The sequence below is a fragment of the Cryptomeria japonica genome, chromosome 2 (genome assembly GCF_030272615.1).
Source record: "Cryptomeria japonica chromosome 2, Sugi_1.0, whole genome shotgun sequence".
NCBI lineage: Eukaryota > Viridiplantae > Streptophyta > Pinopsida > Cupressales > Cupressaceae > Cryptomeria > Cryptomeria japonica.
In genome coordinates, this window is record NC_081406.1 from 430,639,211 (window position 1) to 430,658,249 (window position 19,039).

General features: G+C 49.4%; 1 non-coding gene and 1 pseudogene across 1 annotated transcript; both read left to right on the forward strand.

The window, feature by feature from the left end:
* The first annotated feature begins 14,490 nt into the window (after nucleotides 1–14,490).
* On the forward strand, nucleotides 14,491–14,640 carry LOC131062128 (5.8S ribosomal RNA; annotated as a pseudogene).
* A 159-nt stretch (nucleotides 14,641–14,799) lies between these two features.
* LOC131062230 (28S ribosomal RNA) lies at nucleotides 14,800–18,201 on the forward strand. Its single transcript, XR_009110832.2, has one exon. It is a non-coding gene; the product is annotated as a 28S ribosomal RNA (ribosomal RNA).
* Nucleotides 18,202–19,039: the final 838 nt, after the last annotated feature.

The window sequence follows — 19,039 nt, forward strand, 5'->3', positions numbered from 1 at the left end:
GCACCCCATTTTTGTTACCATACCAGGTCCCTCTCAAAGTGGGAATAGCTGAGATCCTTAGACAAATTGGTGGCCTACAAGAGGCAGAGCTAACAGGCAGAGGTAAAGGGACTATTTTCCCTACAGCTACAATAGCCCACCAATTTGTAATTACAAAGGGAGGCTGGAATTGTTTTGAGGATTTCCTCAAACCCTACCATTTATCCACTGCAGTGTCCAGATGTGCTGATCCAGAGGACTTCTACAATGGTGTGTTCAGGAAAAAGGTAGCATGCAAAGGTAGGACTCATCAATTCCACTTTCCTGAAGACCTCATCAGGAATGAATTTGATTTAGATGAACAGGAGTTGAGGAAAGAAAAATGGGTGGCTTACAAGAAAGCCTTGGATTTTGTGCATCAATTTGATGCTAGCTATGACCCATTGTCTAGCTTCTTCCCATTGGAAGAAAAAATAAAGTTTTTGATTGTTTGCTTCGAAGATGTGATGCAAACACTAAAGGAAAAGAGGGAAGCTGTAATTAAGAGCAACCCTGAAAAGGCTAGAATGATTTTGGGCAAGTCAGCTTCCACCAAAGCAATCCCTCCTGGTGACTACACCCTGCATAAGAAATCAGGTTATAGTGTGCTGGTGCCTACAATAGGGGAGCCCTCTTCATTCAAAGGAAAGAGGAAAGTGCAAGATGTCATTGACATCTAGGACAGCCCAAAGAAGCAAAGGGTGGGGAAGGAAGTGCAATCAGATACACCCTTGTATTCCCCATCCCAATCCCCTATCCACATAGGAGATGAACAAGCAGCAACTGAATACCTCTCGCAGTTGGGCAGCTTGGGGGAAATTGCATACACTTATGATGAAGTGGAAGAAGGGATGCCAGAAGAGCCCACTGAAGCACAAATGGACATCACCTCAACTGAACTCAAGGGCCAGGAGTGGGATCCTGAGATAAAGAAGGCCAGTAGTGCCTTTTTAGCTGATGATAACTTTGTCACATCTGAAGCATTCATGCAATTTGTCTGGAAGCAGCATATAGATACATATAATGCTAGATGTGAAACAAGAAAGGCAGAGTAGCCTAACAAAGATCTAGCCTCAGTGGAAGAAGAAATAAAATAGGAGATGATGGAAGAATTCAAAACCATCACTCCTGAATAGGGAAGGGATCTAGTAGCACAAGCTGGAGTGCTCATTTTACCAGAATGGAATATTGCTGATACTCTGGTGCTAGATGCAGTAAGAAAAGAGACTAAACCCATGGAAGGGGTTACATTCAGTAAGGACAATGCTGCACTAGTTATGTGGTCCCTCAAAAGAAATGAGGACAAGAAAGGTAAAGACACTTCCGGGTCAAGTCAACTTGGTGGATTGATGGTCAAAAGAGTACAGAGTACAGGGGTAGTAGAGGCTGCTAGCACTGTGCTAGAAACTGCAAAATTTAGTGTTGCAGTGGCTGAGAAGGAAGCTAAAGAAAAGGAGGCCCTCTAGATTAAATTGGAAACAGTTTTGAAGGCCTATGACAGTGTCAAGGAGGAGGTAAGAGGCAAGGATAGCATCATTGCCAAATTGCAGAGCCAGCTGATGGGACAACACCAACAAGGTGAGTCTTCAACATTGATGATTGCCTCTTCTCCTGAAAGACCTCCACCTACTAGCCCCATTATTGAGCTCCCACCATCTCCTGCGCCTTCCAGCTCCCAAATGATTGAGATAACTCCCCAAGAGTTGGAGAACCTAAAGCAATCTCAGGCCTTTTATGCAGGGAAGTATGAGGAGAAAATAAAAGCCACAATCTCCAATTTTCGAGATACTATAAATGCCTCACTGCTTCACAATAGTGTGGGAAGGGTCATGGAGATATGGAATGAATTAAGGAAAGATAAGGCCATTTTGACACCCATTTTTGACAAATGGAGGCCTAGGGAGCAAGATCTAGAGTTCATGTGTGTATCCTGTGATGAAGCAAGAGCTAAACCCATTATCAAATCCACTTCTGATATCGCTAAGATCTTATTGCAATTGGCAACAGAAGTGGATAATGTGGAAAGAAGGGTTAAATTACTTAAGAAGGAATACACTGATCAAGTTTGTGAGTTGCTCCCAGGAATTTTTGCCAATCCGGATCAGTTGAAAGATAAGAAAATATGGCTTAAAGAGATAGAAGTCAAATTGTCAGCAAGGGTAAAGGGAATCATTGATCTTGATGATACCTCTTTCTTTGTTATAACAATACAGGAAATAGAAAAAATTAAATCACACTATAGTTTTCTTAATTCAGAAGTCAACAAACTGAGAAATTCTTGGAAAAGGTTGACTAAAAGTAAAGTAAAGATGAGACATATAATGAGTGGGAAGTTAAATATTCCACCCATGATCCGGAGTAGTTGGAGAGCGCCCCTAAAAATCCAGAAGAGGTTGTAACTAAACAACCTGTTGAACAGACTGCAGAGGCTGAAAAGAGCGCATAACTATTTCACGTAAAAAATGGTAACCTCATCAATTTTGGAAATAATTGTAACAAACTCTCCTCGAGAAGTCCGAAGCTTTGTGCATCCATGTTGTTATAAATGGATACCAGGACTAGAGGGAGAGGGATCACAAAATTTTGTAAGAAAACGCTGCAGAAATTTATCTGAGCTTTTCTAAGTCTAACGGAGAATCAGAAATTATTGTAATACTCTTTGAAATGAATATCAATACATAGGCCATCGGTTTTGAGTAAAAGTTATGTGTTGTCATCACGTTTGTTCACAAATTTATTTACTGTCTTTATTCTGAATAATCCAAGGTTGTTTAGTTTGAATGGAATTGCAAAGCAATCTCAGTATAAGTGTTTGTTAGCTTTTCTCTTTAGGAGGGGAATTAAATATGCGGGATCACTCATACCAGTAAATTCTTTGGAAGGAACTTTGAATTTTGAGGACCATAGCTTAGTCTAGAATGATTGAATTCTTGTATGTGCCAGGCATATATCAGGATTAGTGGAAACCAAGCCGATGGGAAGCATAAAGATATATTATTTTAGAAGTTTTATTTGAATTTAGGTGACTCTGTAACCTTGGATAAAGCACTGGTGTTAATCAAGGTTGTTTATTGCATACTTTGTTGATCAAAAATGCTGAAGTTAAGTATAGTTTCTATTCATTGTTTTCAGTTGATTTCAAGGTGAATGAACCCACTGGTTTTCTTGACTGGTTTGCTATGGGTTTATTGTTTAAAAGTGTGAAGTTAATTCACAAAGGTATACCCACCTGGGCTCTAAGGAAGCCCGAAGTGCAGAAGGTTTAAATCAAACCTTGTCATATGTTGTCTCTGGAATTTCCTTATCTTTGATGTTTTCTCTGCACCCAGTTTAGACCATATTATCTTAAGGACATTGAAGGGAATCAAATTTTGAGGACAACACACCCTAGCACCCACCCTATGACCCACATTGGCATCCACACCCTAGCACCCACACACCTAGGCACCCACCTCGACACCCACCCTAGCACTGAACCTGTGACCCACCTTGGAACTCACCCTAGAACCCACCCACCATGTGAACCACCTTGGCATCCACCTTAGCACCCACCCACCTTGGCACCCACTCTAGCTCTCACTCATCCTAACACCCAACTTGTTACCCACTCTAGCACTCACCCATCCTAACACCCAACTTGTACCCACGCATCCTGGCACCCAACCTGTGACCCACCTTGGAACCCACCCTAGTACCCACCTTTGAACCCACTATATCACCAACCCACCTTGGCACCCACCCTATGACCCTCTTTGGAATCCACCCTAGCATGCACCCACCCTGGCACCCACCATGGAGCGCACCCTAGCACCCATCCACCCCGGCACACACCTCAACACCCACCTTGGTGTGCGCACTGCGCCAACCTCTCAAAGACCATATGTTGTGCGCTCCAAAGTGTACACCTTTGGTGCGCTCCAAGGTGCGCACCTTTGGTGCATTCCGAGGTGTGCACCTTTGGTGCATTCTGAGGTGCACACCAAAGTGTGCACCGAGGTGAGCACCAAAGTGCACTCCAGGGTGTACACCAAAGTGCACTCCAAGGTGCACACCAAGGCGTGCACCTTTGGTGTAGTCAATGCAAATGAATTCGGAAGTTGGGGTCGATGTCCAAATCGTTGTTGCAGGCTACACATGTATGAGAATCAGACAAATAGCTTATATAGGGGAGGTGTTGGGTTTGATGGGTTGACTCCCTTGGTTGTGCGCATTACGCCAACCTCAAAGACCTTGTTTTTGTTAAGAAGTCGAAAGTTGGGGTCAATGTCCTAATGGCTCCTGCAGGCTATGCATGTATGAGAATCGGACAAATAGCTTATATAGGGGAGGTGTTGGGTTTCATGGGTCGACTCCCCTGGTTGTGCGCATTACGTCAACCTCAAAGACCTTGTTTTTGTTAAGAAGTCAAAAGTTGGGGTCGATGTCCTAATCACTCCTGCAGACTACACATATATGAGAATTGGACAAATAGCTTATATAGGGGAGGTGTTGGGTTTGATGGGTTGACTCCCCTAGTTGTTCGCATTACACCAACCTCAAAGACCTTATTTTCGTTCAGAAGCCGAAAGTTGGGGTTGATGTCCTAATCGCTCCTGCAGGCTACGCATGTATGAGAATCAGACAAATAGCTTATATAGGGGAGGTGTTGGGTTTGATGGGTCGACTCCCCTGGTTGTGCGCATTGCGCCAACCACAAAGACCCCGCATTGCAGATGAAGTCGAAAGTTAGAGTTTGGTGTGCTACAAGGTGTGCTCGAAGGTGCTCACCTAGGTGTGCACTTGTGTGGACCAAATGTGTGCACCTTTGGAGCGCACGAAAAGTGCGCACCAAAAGTGCGCACCTCTGGAGCGCACTTTGGTGCGCACCAAGGCACTGGTGCGCTCAATGCAGGCGAGTTCAAAAGTTGGGGTTGATGTCCTGATCGACGGTGCAAACTACAGAGGTGTGAGATTCAAACAAATAACTTATATAGGGGAGGTGTATGCTTCGATGGGTCGACTCCCCGGGTTGAGCGCACCGCACCAACCTCAAAGACCCTGTGCTACGGATGAAGTCGAAAGTTGGGTCCGATGACCAATTCGATTAGTAGGTATGCTCATGAGGTAGGAATTTGGGTCTGATGACCTGCCATGTGCAGGAAGGTGAATGTTGGCACTGTGCATTGCAAGGTGCGCATCAAGGCACTGGTGCGGTCGTTTCAGACGAGTTCGGAAGTTGGGGTCGATGTCCTGGTCGGAGGTGCAAACTACACAGGTGTGGGAATCGAACAAATAGCTTATATAGCGGAGGTGTATGCTTCGATGGGTTGACTCCCCGAGTTGAGCACACCGCGCCAACCTCAAAGACCCTACGGTATGGATGAAGTCGGAAGTTGGGTCTGATGATCGATTCGATATGTAGGCATACTCATGAGGTCGGAATTTGGGTCTGATGACCTGCCATGCGTAGGAAGGCGGAATTTGGGTCAGATGACCGAGTTGATGGCTTGCCATGCGTAGGAAGGCAGAAGTTGGGTCCGATGACCGAGTTGATGACCTGCCATGCGCATGAAGGCGAAAGTTGGGTCGGATGACTGAGTTGATGGCTTGCCATGCGTAGGAAGGCAGAAGTTGGGTCCGATGACCGAGTTGATGGCCTGCCATGCGCAAGAAGGCGGAAGTTGGGTCGGATGACCAGACATACGCATGGAGTCTGACTCGGGGGCCGATGTTTGATTTGATGACTTGCATTGTGGGTAAAGCCGGAAGTTGTGGTCTTTGACCCGATTTGATGACCAGACTTCGGTTGTTTGAGAATCAGACAAATAACTTATATAGGGGAGGTATTGTTCTCGAGCATCCTCCCCCCGTGCCTGTTTATGTCAATTGATGCTAGTGCTTGACTAGTTGGAGCGTTCGGATGCAAAAATCTTGCACCAGGATTTATCGATTGTGATGGACATGGCAAGTCTCCTGATTGCTATGCAGGAGCTCATCGGGAATCTCTATGTGGCCTCGGTATGGACTCAACCTATGGAATGGTTTGGCAATGGTAGTTGCTCCAACACGTCCTTGCAGTGGCCACAGAGGTGATTCGACTAGAGCTCCAGTCTAGCTTTTGTGTTGCTTGGCGGACTGGTATAGCCGCGATCGAGTTCCGGCCATGAACATTTTAGATAGCTCTTGGGCTCTTTGGGACGAAAGTCAAAAGTTTGGGCTATTGTCCGATTTGATGACCATTCTTTGGATGTGTGAGAATCGGACAATAACATATATAGGGGACTACGTTGTCTCACGCAGCTCCCTCCATGCCACTCTATCTCGACCGATGTTGGTGCTTGAAAGGGTTGGATCACTCAGATTTATAAATGTGCACCACCATTTATCGAGTGTGAGGGACGCGGCAGGTCTCCTGAATGCTATGCGGGCGCTCTCTGAGAATCTCTATCCGGCCTCGAAATAGACTCATCTTGCTGAATGGTTTGGCACTGGTAGTCGATCCAACATGTCCTTGTTGTGGTCGACTAAGCGATTCGATTCGAGCCCCCGTCTAGCTTTTGGGTTGCTTGGCAGATTTTGCCCTATCCGCAAGTGAGTGCGGTCCCTAAACGTTCGAGAAACCCAATTGCTATGCACTAACTCTCTCTCTTGCGAGCCTCCATCTAGCTTTTGGGTCTCTACGAAATGGAAGTCAGAATCTGGGACCATTGTTTGATTCGATGAGGCAGACTAAGGTTGTGTGAGAATCGGACAAATAACTTATATAGGGGAGGTGTTGACTGGAGCATTATCCCCCATGCCCCTCTAACTCGACCAATGTTGGCTCTCAAACGGTGGTAGCGCTCGGATTTTCATTGAGCGCTAGCATTGGTTGATTTAGAGGGGCATGCGAGATTCCTGAATGCTATTCGAGGGCTCTAATAGAAATGCCTATTGGTTTCGGTATGGATGCAATTGCGAGAATGGTTTGGCAAAGGTAGTCATTCCGATGCGTCCATGTCATGGCCAAATCGATAATTCAATTTGAGCCCTCATATAGCACTTGGATCTCTCGATATGATTATGCATTCTAGACCCTTTGGGCACTGCTTGAGCTGCATCCCAGGGGGTTCCCTTCCCAATAATCTACCTCGCAACCTGATTGCTATGCGGTGAGGCTCCTCGGCCACCTCGGAACTATCTCTGTATCGGATGCATTGCGGGATAAGGGGTTGGCAATAGTAGCCACCCCAAGCGTGTTGGATGCTTGGACCATTCCGAGGTGGCCTTGAAGCTACTTTTGTCTAGCCGTTGGGGCCTTCTCGTCGAATCCCTCACCTCGCACCCCGATTGCTATGCGGTGAGGCTCATCGGCCACCTCAGAACTATCTTTGTATCGGACGCATCACGGGATAAGGGGTTGGCACTGGTAGTCACCCCAAATGTGTCTGATACTTTGACCATTCAGAAGCGGCCCTGCAGCCTCTTCCATCTAGCCGTTGGGGCCTTCTCGCTACATCCCTCACCTCGCACCCCGATTGCTATGCGGTGAGGCTCCTCGGTCGCCTTGGAACTATCTGTGTATCGGACGCATAGTGGGATAAGGGGTTGTCACTGGTAGTCGCCCCAAGCGCATCCGATGCGTGGACCATTCCGTGGTGGCCCTGAAGCCTCTTCCATCTAGCTATTGGGTCTTTCTCACCGCATCCCTCTCCTCACACCCCGATTGCTATACGGTGAGGCTCCTCGACCGCCTTGGAACTATCTATGTATCGGATGCATCGCAGGATAAGGGGTTGTCACTGGTAGTCGCCCCAATCGCATCCGATGCTTGGACCATTCTGAGGCGGACCTGAAGCCTCTTCCATCTAGCCATTGGGGCCTTCTCGCCGCATCCCTCGCCTCACACCCTGATTGATATGCGGTGAGGCTCCTCAGCTGCCTTGGAACTATCTATGTATTAGACGCATCGCAAGATAAGGGGTTGTCACTGGTAGTCACCCCAAGCATGTCCGATGTGTGGACCATTTTGAGGCAGTCCTGAAGCCTCTTCCATCTAGCTGTTGGGTCTTTCTTGCTGCATCCCTTGCCTCACATCCCGATTTCTATGCGGTGAGGCTCCTCGACCACCTTGGAACTATCTGTGTATCAGATGCATCATGGGATAAGGGGTTGGCACTGGTAGTCACCCCAAGCGCGTCCGATGCTTGGACCATTTCGAGGCGGCTATGAAGCCTCTTCCATCTAGCTGTTGGGACCTTCTCACCACATCCCTCGCCTTGCACCCCAATTAATATGCGGTGAGGCTCCTCGGTTGCCTCAGAACTATCTTTGTATCAGATGCATCATGGGATAAGGGGTTGGCATTGGTAGTCACCCCAAGCGTGTCCGATGCTTGGACCATTCTGAGGCGGCCCTGAAGCCTCTTCTATCTAGCCATTGTGGCCTTCTCACTGCATACCTCACCTCGCACCCCGATTGCTATGCGGTGAGGCTCCTTGGCCGCCTCGAAACTATCTTTGTATCAGACGCATCGCAAGATAAGGGGTTGGCACTAGTAGTCACCCCAAGCACGTTTGATGCTTGGACCATTCTAAGGCGGCCCTGAAGCCTCTTCTATCTAGCCGTTGTGGCCTTCTCGCCGCATCCCTCGGCTCGCACCCCGATTGCTATGCAGTGAGGCTCCTCGGCCGCCTCGGAACTATCTGTGTATCGGACGCATCGCAAGATAAGGGGTTGGCACTAGTAGTCACCCCAAGCACGTCCGATGCTTGGACCATTCTAAGGCGGCCCTGAAGCCTCTTCTATCTAGCCGTTGTGGCCTTCTCGCCGCATCCCTCGGCTCGCACCCCGATTGCTATGCAGTGAGGCTCCTCGGCCGCCTCGGAACTATCTGTGTATCGGACACATCGCGGGATAAGGGGTTGGCACTGGTAGTCACCCCAAGCGCATCCGATGCTCGGAACATTCTGAGGCGGCCCTATAGCCTCTTCCGTCTAGCTGTGGGGGACTTCTAGCCGCATCCCTCGCCTCGCATCCCAGTTTCTATGCGATGAGGCTCCTCGGTCGCCTCAAAACTATCTCTGTGTTGGACGCATTGCGGGATAAGGGGTTGGCACTGGTAGTCACCCCAATCGTGCCCGATGCTTGGACCATTCCGAGGTAGCCCTGCAGCCTCTTCCATCTAGCAATCAGGGCCTTCTCGGTGCATCCCTTGCCTCGCATCCTGATTCCTATGCGGTGAGGCTTCTCGACCGCCTCGGAACTATATCTGTTATCGCTACTACATCCCTCGGTTGGTAACCTCCTCGGCCGCCTTGGAACGTCCTCTTTGTTGCACGCATCGTAGGATAAGGGGTTGGCACTGGTAGTCACCCCAAGCATGCCCAATGCATAGACCACTCTGAGTTGACCTTGCTTGTAGCCTCTCACATGCATACACCTCTTTGAGTCAACCTTGCTTGCAACCTCTCACATTCATAGACCTCTTTGAGTCGACCCTACAACCTCTCACATTTAGCCTTTGGAATCTCGCCTCACAACATGATTGATATCCTTGCTGCATCCCTTGCCTCGAGCCTTGATTGCTTTCTTGGCTGCATCCCTCCTCTCCTCATAGCCCGGTTGTCATCACTGTTGCATCTGTCGCTTCATGCATCTAGCTGTTGGGCCCTTCCCACCACACCCTTCGCCGCACACCTCGATTGCTATCTCTGCTGCATCTCACACCCCAATTGCTATCTCTGCTACATCCCTCGCCTCTCACTTCTGCATTCTTTGCCTCACACCTCAATTGCTATCAATGCTGCATCTATCACCTCACACCCTGATTGCTATGCGGGGAGGCTCCTTGGCCGCCTTGGAAATTTCTATGTGTCGGACACACCGCGAGATAAGGGGTTGGCACTGGTAGTCACCCCAGGTGTGCCCAATTCTTAGATTGCTTCGAGGTGACCTCGTAGCCTCTTTTGTCCAGGCTTCCTACCTTCAACGCCCTTTTTACACCTCGATTTCTATGCGTAGGCTCATTGGCCTCTATCACCTCTCTATGAAGAGTGGCACGATGATTGTTGGGGTAAATCATAGCAGTCCAATCTTTGGCCTTAGGCCATTGTGAGGGTTGATCGATTTCCTGTGTGCATCTCGTGTTCGCCCAATAACAGAATCGACGACTTGTAATCGGTCTTGTTCCTGATTGTTCCTAGAGGTAGTCTTCAGAACTCTTGGATTTGACCTGTCACTCGAACTGTCCTCTTCTAAGGATGCTTGTGTGTGTGTGTGCTTGTGCCATTTCCTCGGTGGTATTAATGAGATATTAAAGAGCGGAGTGAGCGCCTTGTCCAGCTATGTTTGGGGCTTTCACTCCCTTACTCAGTGTGCGACTACTTTGCACGTAGGTTGCGGAGCATCACGACTCTTTTGATGTTTGGCAGTTGTCTTCCGGTAATGCGTTGGTCCCGAAGTGCACGTTACTAGCATTTGTGCCATTGTTCTTGATCTTTGGCATGTTCCTTCATTGCAATTGGATATATATCTTTGTTTATACGTGTAGGCTTGTCCCACCTATTCAGCGTTGTCCCACTCTCAGCACTCTCATGGTCTCGTTGGCTTCTCTCTCCCATGAGCGAGCTCTCTTCTCGAGTCTTTTCCATGTCCCATGGAGGTTGCCTTTCGAAATTTGGGCACACAAACGTGACCGGATAAGAGCGGAATTGCCTATGAGGAGAAGCTCGCCTTAGGGAGCAGCAATGTCGAGTGTTTTGATAGAGGGTAGAGGAGGCGTTGTTTGGGTGGCTGCACAAAAGAGTGCTACGGTTGCACTTAAGGTTGCTTCTTCGTCTCTGACAAACTCTTCGAGGCAAAAAAGCTTGTTTATGGGGTAGAGGTGGGACTGTTCATGCGAGGTGCGCCACCAAAAGTGCGTAGGGGGCATATACCTAGGAAATGGATGTCTCTGAGTGGCCTTACTCGGTCACGTGCATGGTGCATTCTCTAATGGTAGGACTGTCGCGAGCATGTGTGGTTCGAATGTTTTCAGGTAAAGGGTTCCGTACGGGATGTTCTTCCCAGGCTCCTGTGAACCGAGACTCTGCATTGTCATGCTCCCTCTCCCATGGGTGCTTCATGCCTCGTCGAGCTATTTGTCGTGGGCAATTAAGGCTAAGGCCTTCCTTTGAGAGGGGAATTGTTTAGGCTGGTCGAGGCGGGATTGTTCATGCGGGGTGCACCACCAAAAGTGTGTAGGGGGCATATGCCTGGGAAATGGATGTCTCTAAGTGGCCTTACTCGGTCATGTGCATGGTGCACTCTCTCACGGCATGATTGTCGTGAGCATCGACGGTGTGTTGGTTTTTGGGTAATGGGTTCCGTACGAGATGTTTTTCCCAGGCTCCTATGAACTGAGGCCCCTTGTTGTCGTGCTCCGGCCCGCGGAGGGTCCTGTTCCCCCATCGGGAGGGTCATAGTGGTCACGGAGAATGGTTACCCAAGTCGCACTCAGAAGGGAATGATTTGTGCATTGGTTGAGATGTGCTCATCTGTGTGGGTTGCACCACAACATGTTTGTAGGGGGCATATACCTAGGAAATGGATGTCTCTGAGTGGCCTTACAATTGAGGTGGTTGCATGCACGGTGTCGCCTATTCAGATAGACGCGTCGCAAGCGGGGTCATTTGGGAGTTTTTGGGTAAAGGGTTCCATACGGGATGTTCTTCCCAGGTGCTTGTGAACTAGAGCTCAATGATGCCACGTTCTGACTTTCACATGTCTTTTCCTTCCAGTGCGATGTTCTTTGTCGGCGCTTGGTGAGAGAGCCGGGCGACAGAAAATTTTTCTGTGTGGTCGAGAATGGCTTTTCTGTGTGGGGTGCACCACTCCAAGTGTGTAGGGGGCATATGCCTAGGAAATGGATGTCTCGTAGTGGCCTTTCAATTGAGGTGGTTGCTCGCACGACGCATATTGCACAGATTTGGCATTCGCGAGTAGGTTCGGCTTTGAGACCAAGGGTAAAGGCTCTATACGGGATATTCTTCCCAGGTGCTTGTGAACCGAAGCTCCCTGTCGTACCTCTCTGGCCTGCACTTATGTTTTCCTCGCTCTGGGTCTTGAGGAGCACACTACTCGGTTCTCGCATCTCTGTCCTTGGTCAACTTTGGGATGCAGGCGGGTTTTGTTCGATTGCAAGGATGGGCCGCATGCTTTCTAATTTTGGTTTCCCATGAGGGTGGGTCTGCCTCGCAGTCTCTCTGGCAGAGGCTCGGGGTGGCCCGCTCATGGCCGGAAGCTACTTGGTCAATCCTACCAGTAGTCATATGCTTGTCTCAAAGATTAAGCCATGCATGTCTAAGTATGAACTATTTCAGACTGTGAAACTGCGAATGGCTCATTAAATCACTTATAGTTTCTTTGATGGTACTTTGCTACTTGGATAACCGTAGTAATTCTAGAGCTAATACGTGCACCAAATCCTGACTCTTGGAAGGGATGCATTTATTAGATAAAAGGTCGGCATGGGCTCGCCCACTACTCCAGTGATTCATGATAACTTGACAGATCGCATGACCTTTGTGCCGGCGACGCTTCATTCATATTTCTGCCCTATCTACTTTCGATGGTAGGATAGAGGCCTACCATGGTGGTGATGGGTGACAGAGAATTAGGGTTCGATTCCGGAGAGGGAGCTTGAGAAATGGCTACCACATCCAAGGAAGGCAGCAGGTGTGCAAATTACCCAATCCTGACACGGGGAGGTAGTGACAATAAATAACAATACTGGGCTCATCGAGTCTGGTAATTGGAATGAGTACAATCTAAATCCCTTAATGAGGATCCATTGGAGGGAAAGTCTGGAGCCAGCAGCCATGGTAATTCCAGCTCCAATAGCTTATATTTAAGTTTTTGCAGTTAAAAAGCTCGTAGTTGGACATTGGGTCATCACGGTCGATCCGCCTACTTGGTGTGCACTAGCCCTCACGTCCCTTCTGTTGTCGGCGTGTTCCTGGCCTTAATTGGCTGGGTCGCGGTTCTGGTGCCGTTACTTTGAAAAAATTAGAGTGCTCAAAGCAAGCCTATGCTCTGAATACATTAGCATGGAATAACGCGATAGGAGTCTGGTCCTGTTTCGTTGGCCTTTGGGACCAGAGTAGTGATTAATAGGGACTGTCGGGGGCATTCGTATTTCATTGTCTGAGGTGAAATTCTTGGATTTATGGAAGACAAACCACTGCGCAAGCATTTGCCAAGGATGTTTTCATTAATCAAGAACGAAAGTTGGGGGCTCAAAGATGATCAGATATCATCCTAGTCTCAACCATAAATGATGCCGACCAGGGATCGGCGGATGTTTCTCTAAGGACTCCGCCAACACCTTCTAAGAAATTAGAGTGTTTGGGTTCTGGGGGGAGTATGGTCGCAAGGCTGAAACTTAAAGGAATTGACGGAAGGGCACCACCAGGAGTGGAGCCTGTGGCTTAATTTGACTCAACACGGGGAAACTTACTAGGTCCAGACATAGTAAGGATTGACAGATTGAGTGCTCTTTCTTGATTCTATGGGTGGTGTTGCATGGTCATTCTTAGTTGGTGGAGTGATTTGTCTTGTTAATTCTGTTAATGAACGAAACCTCAGCCTGCTAACTAGCTACGTGGAGGTTCCCCTTCACGGCTAGCTTCTTAGAGGGACTATGACCTCCTAGGCCATGGAAGTTTGAGGCAATAATAGGTCTGTGATGCCCTTAGATGTTCTGGGCCGCACGCGCGCTATAGTGATGCAACCAACGAGTTTTTCTCCCTGGCCCAAAAGGTTCGGGAAATCTTGCCAAATTGCATCATGATGGGGATAGACCATTGCAATTATTGATCTTCAATGAGGAATTCCTAGTAAGCGTGAGTCATCAGCTCGCGTTGACTACGTCCCTGCCCTTTGTACACACTACCCGTCGCTCCTACCGATTGAATGATCCGGTGAAGTGTTCAGATCGCACCGACGGTGGTCATTCCTGTCGCCGATGTCGTGAGAAGTTCATTGAACCTTATCATTTAGAGGAAGGAGAAGTCGTAACAAGGTTACCTAGGTGAACCTACGGTAGGATCATTGTTGGTTCTGGCCCCTGAATCATGCAGGGGAGGAGGTGAGGGAGGCACGCCGAGCTCACCTCCTTCCCGACCCTCGCCCTCGACAATGTGTGGATGGTTGGGCCTCGCTGCATGGCTCGGCCCCAGGTTCCACACCGTCAGCTTGAGGTGATCGAATGCCGTGATCAGGTGCATGCCCTTTTTGGGAGAGGCTGAGTCTCTATCCCATCGAGTTCGCATGCCCCCGATTGTGCACGCGGCGTCATCTCGGTGATTTGTCGGTTCTACGATGGGAAGTCGGGACTGCTGCAACCCCCCGTTACGTCTCCCAGGGGAACAACATGTTGCTTGGAGCGTTCCCCACCACCGACATTGAAGCGTGGCCTAGGCGCCTTTGTGCGTTTGGGTCACCAGAAAAAAAACATGAATAAGATAAAAACATGACTCTCGGCAACGGATATCTCGTCTCTCACCATGATGAAGAATGTAGCGAAATGTGATACTTAGTGTGAATTGCAGAATCCCGTGAATCATCGAGTCTTTAAACGCAAGTTGCGCCTGAGGCCTTGACTGAGGGCACGTGGCACGGTCAACTAAAATGAGCATGAGGTCCCTCACCCCGTCGCGATGAGCGGTGGCCTATGTGGGTCGGTGTTTGTTTGTGCGGGTCGAGCGAGGCCAAGTGTGGAACTTCAACCGGGCCACAGCGGCCTGCCAGCGTGCGGGTAAAATGTGCTTGGCCCCTTTGCCACGTCCCCAAGTCAGGTGTGAATACCCGCTGAGTTTAAGCATATCACTAAGCGGAGGAAAAGAAACTTACCAGGATTCCCTTAGTAACGGCGAGCGAACTGGGAAGAGCCCAGCATGAAAATCGGCGGCTTCTCCTACTGAATTATAGTCTGTAGAAGTGTCCTCAGCAACGGATCGGGCCCAAGTCCCCTAGAAGGGGGCACCGAAGAGGGTGAGAGCCTTGTCGGGCCCGGACCCTACCACACCACGAGGCGCTATCGGCGAGTCGGGTTGTTTGGGAATGCAGCCCTAATCGTTTGGTAAATTCTGTCCAAGGCTAAATACGGGCGAGAGACCGATAGCGAACAAGTACCGCGAGGGAAAGATGAAAAGGACTTTGAAAAGAGAGTTAAAGAGTGCTTGAAATTGCCAGGAGGGAAGCGGATGGAGGCCGGCGATGTGCCTCGATTGGATGTGGAATGGCATCAGCCGATCTGCCGCTCAGCTCGGGGGCGTGCCAGCACGGGCCGTTGCGGTGGCACAAGCGCGGCCTTCTGGTCGCACTGTACCTCTGTCACGGTGGTCGAGGAGCGAAGCGCGTGCCTACCAGGGTGGGCCCTCGGGAACCTGCACGCTCATGGTACTGGCTAGCGGGCTTTCCATCTGACCCATCTTGAAACACATGCCAAGGAGTCTAACATGTGTGCAAGTCGGTAGGTTGGGAAACCCGCGAGGCACAAGGAAGCTAACTGGCGAGATCCCCTCTCGGGGGGTGCACCACCGACTGACCCTGATCTTCTGTGAAGGGTTCGAGTGCGAGCACACCTATTGGGACCTGAAAGATGGTGAACTATGCCTGAGCAGGGCAAAGCTAGAGGAAACTCTGGTGGAGGCCCGCAGCGATACTGAAGTGCAAATCATTCGTCTGACTTGGGTATAGGGGCGAAAGACTAATCGAACTGTCTAGTAGCTGGTTTCCTCCAAAGTTTCCCTCAGGATATCTGGAGCTCATGTACGAGTTTTATTAGGTAAAGCAAATGATTAGAGGCATCGGGGGCGTAACGCCCTCGACCTATTCTCAAACTTTAAATAGGTAAGGTGGCGCGGCTGCTCCGTTGAGCCGCACCATGAAATCGTAAGCTCCAAGTGGACCATTTTTGGTAAGCAGAACTGGTGATGTAGGATGAACCGAAAGCCGAGTTACAGTGCCAAATTGCGCACTAACCCAGATCCCACAAAGGGTGTTGGTTGATTAAGACAGCAGGATGGTGGTCATGGAAGTCAAAATCCGGTAAGGAGTGTGTAATAACTCACCTACCGAATCAAATAGCCCCAAAAATGGATGGCACTGAAGTGCGCAGCCTATACTCGGTCATTGGGGCAAGTGCCAGCTCTGATGAGTCGGAGGACACGGGGGTTATTGCGAAACCTTGGGCATGAGCCTGGGTGGACTGGCCCCCGGTGCAGATCTTGGTGGTAGTAGCAAATATTCAAATGAGAACTTTGAAGACTGAAGTGGGGAAAGGTTCCATGTGAACAGCACTTGGACATGGGTTAGTCGATCCTAATAGATGGGGAAGCCCTATTTTAAGGGTGCACTTTGTGTGATCATCGAAAGGGAATCAGGTTAATATTCCCGAAATAGGACGTGGCGGCGGACGACAACGTTAGGAAATCTGGAGACGTTGGCGGGGGCCTCGGGAAGAGTTATCTTTTCTTTTTAATAGCCTGCCCACCCTGAAATGTGTTCAACCGGAGATAGGGTCCAGTGGCTGGAAGAGCACCGCATGTCCCGCGGTGTCCGGTGTGCCTTCGGTGGCCCTTGAAAATTTGGAGGACCGAGTACCATTCACGCCCGGTCATACTCATAACCGCATTAGGTCTCCAAGGTGAACAGCCTCTCATCAATAGAATAATGTAGGTAAGGGAAGTTGGCAAAATGGATCCGTAAATTCGGGAAAAGGATTGGCTCTGAGGGCTGGGCCTAGGGGTCTACGCCCCGAACCCGTGGGATGTTGGCAGCCTGCCCGAGCTACTTCCGTGGCGAGGGTGGGCCATCGCGTTTTGATTGGGCGACGAACGTAGGGCGCTCCCTTTGGGGGGCTTTTCCTAGGCGACGAACAGCTAACTCAGAACTGGTATGGACAAGGGGAATCCAACTGTTTAATTAAAACAAAGCATTGCGATGGTCCCTACGGATGCTAACGCAATGTGATTTCTACCTAGTGCTCTGAATGTCAAAGTGAAGAAATTCAACCAAGCGCAGGTAAACGGCGGGAGTAACTATGACTCTCTTAAGGTAGCCAAATGCCTCGTCATCTAATTAGTGATGCGCATGAATGGATTAATGAGATTCTCACTGTCCCTATCTACTATCTAGCGAAACCACAGCCAAGGGAACAAGCTTGGCAGAATCAGCGGGGAAAGAAGACCCTGTTAAGCTTGACTCTAGTCCGACTTTTTGAAATGACTTGAGAGGTGTAGAATAAGTGGGAGCCGTTTCTATGCAAGTGAAATACCACTACTTTTAACATTATTTTACTTATTCTGTGAGGCAGAGACGGGGCAATGCCCCTATTTTTGGCCTTAAGGTAAGTCTAGGCACACCGATTCGGGTGGAAGACATTGTTAGGTGGGGAGTTTGGCTGGGGCGGAACATCTGTTAAAAGATAACGCAGGTTTCCTAAGATGAGCTCAATGAGAACATAAATCTTGTGTGGAACAAAAGGGTAAAAGCTCATTTGATTTTGATTTTCAGTATGAATACAAACCATGAAAGCATGGCCTATCGATCCTTTAGACTTTCGGAATTTGAAGCTAGAGGTGTCAGAAAAGTTACCACAAGGATAACTGGCTTGTGGCAGCCAAGCGTTCATAGCGACGTTGCTTTTTGATCCTTCGATGTTGGCTCTTCCTATCATTGTGAAGCAGAATTCACCAAGTGTTGGATTGTTCACCCACCAATAGGGAACGTGAGCTGGGTTTAGATCGTCGTGAGATAGGTTAGTTTTACCCTACTGATGATCCGTGCCACGATAGTAATTCAACTTAGTATGAGAGGAACCGTTGATTCACACATTTGGTCATCGCGCTTGGTTGAAAAGCCAATGGCATGAAGCTACCATGTGTCGGATTATGACTAAACACCTCTAAGTTAGAATCCACGCTAGATGCGGTGCATCTCTCTCTCCAGCTGCATCGCGACCTGTAGTAGGGGTGCTCTTGCACCCCCAGGGGCCTGTGTCATTGGCTACCTTCGATCGGTGCAATCGCCTAGCCGTAGCAACCTTGGATAACAATTTCAAGCCGTCAGCGAGAAGAATCTTTTGCAGACAACTTAAATAAGCAATGAGGTATTGTAAGTGGCAGAGTGGCATTGCTGCCACGATCCACTAAGATTCAGCCCTGTATCGCCTCGATTCGTGCGACCTCCTTTTTTGGCTCTATCGTGGGTGGGGTTTACAGTTCTAACCTTCTTCATTGCTCACTGACCCGCATCTCTCTCTCCAAAGTCCCTCGAGGCGGGGTTCCTGCCAGTGCACCTCGAGGGGGCATGTGCTAGACTTTCTCGTCCAAGTGCCAAGCGGGGTTGCCGATGGTGCGACCCTTCGCCGACCTTTTCTTTGTCCAAGGCCTGAGCGTGGTTTGTGGTGCACTCTTTTCTTCCCCGGATGCCAAGTGTGGATGAAAATGATGCGACCCTGGGTCCACCTTTCTGTCAAAGGGCTGAGTGGGGTTTTCCAAGCTCCGAAGAGGGGTTTCTCATCCAGGTTCCAAGCTGGGCAACCCTTGGGCCGCATTTTTTTTGTCCAAGTGTTGGGCGGGGCTCCGAAGAGGGGTTTCTCATCTGGGGGCTGCATTTTTTTCGTCCAAGTGCTGGGCGAGGCTCTAAAGAAGGGTTTCTCATCCATGGTTTTTCGTCCAAGTGCTGGGCGGGGCTCCGAAGAGGGGTTTCTCATCTGGGTGCCAAGTTGGGCAACCCTTGGGCTGCATTTTTTTCGTCCAAGTACTGGGTGGGGCTCCGAAGGGGGGTTTCTCATCCGAGGGCCGCATTTTTTTCGTCCAAGTGCTAGGTGGGGCTCCGAAGAAGGGTTTCTCATTTGGGGTTTTTCGTCCAAGTGTTGGGCGGGGCTCCGAAGAGGGGTTTCTCATCCGGGTACTAGGCTGGGCAACCCTTGGTCCACATTTTTTTCGTCCAAGTGCTGGGCGGGGCTCTAAAGAGGGGTTTCTCATCCGGGGGCCACATTTTTTTCGTCCAAGTG